At 43.1% G+C, this 7,753-nt stretch overlaps 1 pseudogene; it reads right to left on the minus strand.

Annotated features, from left to right (window-relative positions):
- Window positions 1-5,940: 5,940 nt before the first annotated feature.
- Window positions 5,941-6,040, minus strand: LOC113276761 (annotated as a pseudogene).
- Window positions 6,041-7,753: the final 1,713 nt, after the last annotated feature.

Here is a 7,753-nt window from a genome sequence, read left to right on the forward strand (position 1 = left end):
TAACGTCTGGGTCGAAGTATGAGATCGAGGATTGAAAATTGATATTGTAGACGAAAAACCAATCTCCCACTGTGGTCGCCAATTGTTTGAGGGTGAAAACAGTTTCTGCTGGTCTCAGTAATTTCGTGTGATGTGGGTGAGAAACAAATCTAAACCCTAAGCAATGTACTGCAAGGGAGTACTTTAGATTTGAGAGATCAATCTGTACAAGTCCGTCCTAAACCAAGAAATGGTCGTTCCAGACTTGCTTCGGTCACAAAGTGGAGGAGAAGGGTTGGTTTTGGGGAGGGAAGCAACGAGAGTGTTGAGACCAGAATAGTTGATTCTGGAAGAGTAGTTGTTTTGTGACTTGTATCATAAAGTGGGAAGCTAACATATGGGAAAGCTAGCAAACGTTTTATGATTGTTGTATGCTCCTGACAGAACTTGTTGTTTGGTGGAAGCAGGTAATGCCTATTTATACAAGTCGAAGTGAAACGTACTCTGGTCTCATTAAGAAATGGAAAACGGGTGAGTAAATGGGAGGAGGTGGTAACCGGTAACGCTTGGAATTGATGTTCCGTAAAAGAAAGCGTTTCACCATTACTCCCTGTATTTACTAACCACCTCATCCTTATGACACTTTCTAATAACGAGCGTAGTGTACGCCGCATGTTGTAAACCGCCAAACCAATACCCAGTGAGCATCCCCCAGTTTGTGACATGTGTTGATGTCTCGAGTGTTTTCGTGGAAAACATGTAGCATGTTGTTGTTGTCTGGCAAGTTGAGATTGGGAGACTTGCCGGCTCGGTGGTGACCTTCAACGGTCGAGATTTTGCATCTTAAGAGGAAGGTAGTCGTTGATTATTGCAACCTTTCGTTTGGTAGCCAGTGGCATGAAAGTATGATCAGTATGGCTTTAATATGTCCCAGTTTAGGCGCGGACAAAAGTTAGGGTTTTGGCTTTTTTTAGGCGCGACCAAACTAGGGCCAAAGGTTGCCATGCGTTAGCTGGTACTGGCAACCTTGGACGGCTATGATCTGCATCATAGATGGAAAAGTGGCCGTTGATTGTTGCATGCCTTCATTTTGGTAGCCGCATATGGAAGGACGACATGGTATGGCGTGGCAAGGTGGTTTGCATGTCATTGGCACATGTGGCATGGCATGCCTTGGCGCGGTTTGGCGTGGCCAAAACTAGGGTTTTGGGCCAAAGGTTACCATGCGTTGTTTGGCGACCTTGGACGGCTAGGGTTTGCATCTAGGATGAAAGAGTGGTCGTTAATCATCGTACACCTTCGTTTTGGTAGCCGCATGGGGAAGGCGGGCGTGGTATGGTGCGACAAGGTGGTTGGCATGCCATTGGCACATGTGGCATGGCATGCCTTGGCGCGGTTTGGCGTGGCCAAAACTAGGTTTTTGGGCCAAAGGTTACCATGCGTTGTTTGCGACCTTGGACGACTAGGATTTGCATCTAGGATGGAAGGGTGGTCGTTGATCGTCGCACGCCTTCATTTTGATAGCCGCATAGGGAAGGCCGGCATGGTAGGGCCAAGGCCAATGGCGCGGTTGGCTTGGCATAGTGGGGCCAAGGGTTTGGTACGAACGGCTTGGCATGGTGGGGCCAAGGCAAGGTGCGGTTGGCTTCGCATGGTGGGTCCAAGGGTTTGGCATGCCATTGGCGAATGGTGCGCCTACCATGGTTGGGGTCAAGGCAAGGCACGGTTGGCTTAGCATGGTGGGACCAAGGGTTTGGCATGCCATTGGTGCATGGTGCGGCTAGCATGGTTGAGGCCAAGGCAAGGTGCGCTTGGCTTGGCATGGTGGGGCCAAGGGTTTGGCATGCCATTGGCGCATGGTGCGGCTAGCATGGTTGGGGCCAAGGCAAGGTGTGGTTGGCTTGGCATGGTGGGGCCAAGGGTTTGGCATGCCATTGGCACATGGTGCGACTAGCATGGTTGAGGCCAAGTTAAGGTGCGGTTGGCTTGGCATGGTGGGGACAAAGGTTGCCATGCGTTAGCTGGTACTGGCAACCTTGGACGGCTATGATCTGCATCTTAGATAAAAAAGTGGTCGTTGATTGTTGCAGGCCTTCATTTTGGTAGCCGCATAGGGAAGGCCGGCATGGTATGGCGTGGCAAGGTGGTTTGCATGTCATTGGCACATGTGGCATGGCATGCCTTGGTGCGGTTTGGCGTCGTCAAAACTAGGGTTTTGGGCCAAAGGTTACCATGCGTTGTTTGGCGACCTTGGACGTCTAGGGTTTGCATCTAGGATGGAAGCGTGATCGTTGATCGTCGCACGCCTTCGTTTTGGTAGCCGCATGGGGAAGGCCGGAATGGTATGGCGCGGCAAGGTGGTTGGCATGCCATTGGCACATGTGGCATGGCATGCCTTGGCGCGGTTTGGCATGGCCAAAACTAAGGTTTTGGGCCAAAGATTACCATGCGTTGTTTGGCGACCTTGGACGGCTAGGATTTGCATCTAGGATAGAAGGGTTGTCGTTGATCGTCGCACGCCTTCGTTTTGGTAGCTGCATGGGGAAGGCCGGCATGGTATGGCGCGGCAAGGTGGTTGGCATGCCATTGGCACATGTGGCATGGCATGCCTTGGCGCGGTTTGGCGTGGCCAAAACTAGGGTTTTGGGCCAAAGGTTACCATGCGTTGTTTGGCGATCTTGGACGACTAGGATTTGCATCTAGGATGGAAGGGTGGCCGTTGATCGTCGCACGCCTTCGTTTTGGTAGCCGCATGAGGAAGGTCGGCATGGTATGGCGCGGCAAAGTGGTTGGCATGCCATTGGCACATGTGGCATGGCATGCCTTGGCGCGGTTTGGCGTGGCCAAAACTAGGGTTTTGGGCCAAAAGTTACCACGCGTTGTTTGGCGACCTTGGACGGCTAGGATTTGCATCTAGGATGGAAGGGTGGTCGTTGATCGTCGCACGCCTTCGTTTTGATAGCCGCATAGGGAAGGCCGGCATGGTGTGGCGTGGTGATAGACACATTTTTGTGTCCGATTTGTCTCGATTCTATATATTGTTAGGGCTCATTTTTGTACTTATTATGGTGTTTTATTTATTTGTAGGTATTTTTGGCTAATAAACATTTTTGGAAAAAATTGGCTCGAAAAGTTGTCGGAAAGAAATGCAGTTAAAGAGCAGTTTTGGAAATCGTGATTTGAAGGAGTTTGAGGTCGATTAAACCTCTGATTTTCATAGGATAGACTCCTTCTGGGTCTAGGAATCTGATATGGGTGTTTAAATCGATTAGAATGGGCTCAAACGACGGATTTTTCTCACAACAAGAAAATATGGAAAGTCACGTGTGTGACCTGTTTTAGGGAATTTTAGAGTGATTAAAACGTTGTAAACCTTACCAAAGATTTGTATCTATCTAAGGAAGAGTTTAGAATAAAAATGAAAGCTCAGAAACGCGTAGAAATCCTAAAACAAGAAATTGTCGCAACTTGGCCGTGAAGAGAAGGAAAGAGATTTTGGAAGATTTGGGAGAGATTTAATCGGTATTTTTGATATAAATAGATGTCTTGGGTCATATAGAAGAGGTGTCGAGAGTTTGGGAACCTAAGGAGAGCCAGAGAAGAAGAAATCAGAACTTTACCAAACTCTGTTTCTGCTGTTGCTTCTGTTGAAGAAGAAGAACGCGAAGAACATTGACCCTAGGCAGACAGTCGCAGAAAAGTGTCATTGTTTAGCATCTGAAGAACATTAAGCTGTTCAGGGCAGTCTTATTCTAGGGTCTTAAAATCAGCGACAAAGCAACAGTTTTTCTGTAACAGTTCCATTGTAACAGTTGTTTTGCAACACCAATACACTGTTGCAAACAGTCTGTGTTATTACTTTTCACTCTTTTATTTTGAGCAACAAACACATATTTTGAGATCATGATTAATAAGAGGAGCTAAACCCCAATACTGGGATGAGGGAGGAAGCCATATTTCATGTATGTGGTAATTATATTTAATTCTTTCATGACTTTTTGCAAGAATTATTAATTATTTTATGGTTTTTATTGAACGGTTGTGATTTCAATTGATGGGTTATACTTAGGTTAAGTCTTTTGATATCCCATGCTTTAGGTTTACAGTCGTTGCTTTTCAAAAATCTACCTTGGCAAAGAAACAGAGTTAATATTCTATTTGAGCTATAATTGTCTAGAATAACTATATGAATCGCATGAATGGATTTATTGGTGGAATCCTAAGTCCCAGTCTCTCGTAACATTAAGTGAAACCAAAAATTAAGTCTGAAATCAAATCTTTACAAGTCTTTGAACGAACTTTTATTTACCACTACAAAATTACATCAATTTTTGGCGCCGCTGCCGGGGACTTGTTTTTAGGGTTTTAGATTTATTTTTTTTATTTTTTTTGTTTTTATTTTTTTTGTCTTTTTTTATGTTTTTGGGTATTTATCTTGTGTGTACAGGTTCTGGATCATAAAGAAAATTGAGCCAAGGAGTTTGGTGATTTCATAAAGACTTGGAGCTAAAGATTAAAGCAAAAAGAACAGAAAAGAAGACAATTTTATTTTTATTTTATTTTTTTTAGACAATTTTAGTTTAGGGTTTGTTTATTTTACTTAAAAAAATGTATAAGGGTTTATTATTTTTGTAATTTTTCTTTATTTTTTTGGACTTTTGGACTTTGGGACATTATTTTTTTATTACCCTACGGAAAGGTACTTAAAATATAAATTGTTTGCAGAGAAGGAGGACAATTACGATATTGTCTCTGCACCTTGGGTTCGTACACTAGACATCGGAGTCAGTGGCCCAAGTCGACTACAACCGATTCATCCCCCGTCTGGAACGGGAGGTAAGATTTTAAACACTCGCGAATCCCCTGTCAGCGAGTTACTTGACTCCTTCGTATGCATATATGTTGAGGACTGAATACAGGACATTTATTTTTCTAGTAAAGGGCAAGGCCTGGCCATACAAGATAAGGTTTCGGATTTCATCACCGTTCTCTTCTTGCCCGCTTTAGGAACACGTAACCTACGCGAACCTAAGCCTAAAATTTTGACTAGAATGAGACCGATAGGGTAACGAGCTTAACAGGAAAGTCATTCGAAAAATATTGGTTACTCTTTTAAGCATACTTCGAAGTTCTTGATGGTTTCTGTAAGTTGAATGCCTGACTGCGCCGCCTTGTAATACCGGTGAGGCCTTGGGTATCAAAGCTCCACCGAGCTTCCCTCACCTCTATTCAACTTACGTTAACTCGGATTGATTCCAGAGGGGTTTGCTTAAATTGTAACGAATTTCCGTTCGAAGGATTAGAAGCTGGTCTAGAAACAATCTAAGTGGAGCCATCATTCTTTTTGTTTGCTAGAAATCAATAGGTTTGATTTGGTTGAGTCGTCCTTGATCTGTGTTTGCTTACCCTTTCAATTTAGAAAATTCTATTGTATGCCTGAACGTAAAAGAGACGCACTAGGTAGATTTGTTAAAGAGAAACCTAGTAGTTCGAAGCGTCTCGATTACCTTAATCTAGAAAGTCTGGCTTTTGAAGAGTCTGTTTTTGAACGTTCTTTGACTGAGGAGAGAATCCTTGTTGCTCCGATAGCGCCAGAAATGGCAACCTTGAAAGCTTTGTTGAATCCAACTAGGACTACCCGTCATTCGTGTATTAAGTTAGCTGAAACGGAGGCACCCTATGAACTGAAACCTGGGACCTTACAGATGCCCCCAATCTTATTAGGGAAAGAAAATGAAAACCCTTATTACCATGTTAGGGATTTTGAGGAAATTTGTAGTACTCTAAGAATTAGAGGCTTAGATGATGATGCTTTGAAACTTAGGTTATTCCCATTTTCCCTGAAAGATAAGGCCAAGTCGTGGCTGTATAGTTTGGACTCCGAGTCAATTGAGACATATGAACAACTTACATCTGCCTTTTTCAATAAGTTTTTCCCTAGGCACAAAACATCGTCTATTAGGACGCAAATATGCACATTTTCACAACAAGAGGGAGAATCTTTATATAGGTATTTGGAAAGGTTCAATGATTTATTATCCCAGTGTCCTCATCATGGTTTAGAAAAGGTTAGGCTAGTTCAGATCCTTTATGAGGGTTTAGATTATTCCACAACGACCATGGTTGAGTCTCTATGCACTGGTGGATTTGAAAACCAAACTGTTGATGCGGCGATGGAATTTTTTAATGAAATCGCCGAAAAAACCCAGCAATGGGAAAATAGTAGGGCACCCCAGAAAACAATTCTTTTAAGTAGAGGAAACGTTAATAGGGTAGAAGGAGGCTATGAATCAGATGCCAAAATTGCTGCTATAGCAAAAAGGTTAGAAGCCTTAGAAGTGGGCCAGACTAGTGGTAGAGTGGAGCCTTTTTGGGAAGGCCAGAATATTGAAGAGCAGGCCAATGCTCTTTATAATAACACTAGATTTGATAACCGTCAAAAGATTGACCCATATTCAGAAACCTATAATCCTGGTTGGAGAAACCATCCGAACCTTTCGTGGTCTAAGGGCCAAAGTCAAGGTCAGTTTAGTAATTCTAATGCTCCCCCAGGTTTTGGCTATACTAAGAATCCTTCAGGACTAGCTCAGTTTCAGAATCAGTCAGATAAGAAAATCCTAAGTTTAGAGGAATCTCTCGCCTTGTTAACTCAGCAAACTGCAAAATTCCAGTTATCCGTAGAACAGAGTCTACAAGCTAGTAACAGGATAGGACAAGAAAATAGTCAGGCTATTTCCGAGTTAAAAACCCAGGTTGGTCTGATAAGTGATTCTTTGAGAGAAAAAGGTAAGTTTCCTAGTCAAACACAACCCAACCCTAGAGGAGTTCATGAATTAGGTGCAAAACCATCGAATCAATTGAATGTTGTTAGAACCCTTAGAAGTGGTAGAGTTGTAGACAATAAGGTAACCATGCCCGATAGTGAACATACTGTAGTTCACCCCTCAGGATCTCACCTCTCAGGACCAGTAGCTGAAGAGACTGATAAAGTTTCATGATGTGAATTCGGTTCCTGAAAGGTCTGATTTTAGGCCTAGAGCCCCATTTCCTCAGCTATTAGTACCAACAAAGAAGGAATCGAACTTTAATGACATAGTGGAGGTTTTTAAGCAAGTTACCATAAACCTTCCCTTATTAGATGCAATTAGGCAAATTCCTGCTTATGCCAAGTTCCTTAAGGATATGTGTACGCGAAAGCGAAAACTTAGCGTCCATAAGAAAGACTTTTTAGCTAGTCACGTAAGTTCAATCATTCAGAACACCACAACTCCAAAGTACAAAGACATAGGTTCTCCCACCATTGCTTGCACAATAGGTAACTTCCGGGTAGAAAAAGCTTTACTTGACTTAGGAGCCAGTGTGAACTTACTGCCATTCCATGTATACTACAGTTAGGACTTGGTGAAATGAAACCTACTCAGATGACACTGCAGTTAGCTGATAGGTTTGTTAAAATCCCTTGAGGTGTTATCGAGGATGTTCTTATTGAGGTCGACAAGTTTATTTATCTAGTGGATTTCGTGGTCCTAGATACCCAACCTGTCCCTGACCCATAGAACCAGATACCAGTGATTTTAGGTTGCCCATTTTTAGCTACGTCAAATGCGATCATTAACTGTCGAAATGGTATGATGAGTTTATCTTTTGGTAATATGACTATGGAGATGAAAATTTTTAATGTCAGTAAGCAACCTCATGAGATAGATTACAAATGTGTTGAAGAGGTGAACATGATAGAAGCCTTAGTTCAGGAGTCATTACCAAACATCTTGTC

The sequence above is a fragment of the Papaver somniferum genome, chromosome 4 (genome assembly GCF_003573695.1).
Source record: "Papaver somniferum cultivar HN1 chromosome 4, ASM357369v1, whole genome shotgun sequence".
Taxonomy (NCBI): Eukaryota; Viridiplantae; Streptophyta; class Magnoliopsida; order Ranunculales; family Papaveraceae; genus Papaver; species Papaver somniferum.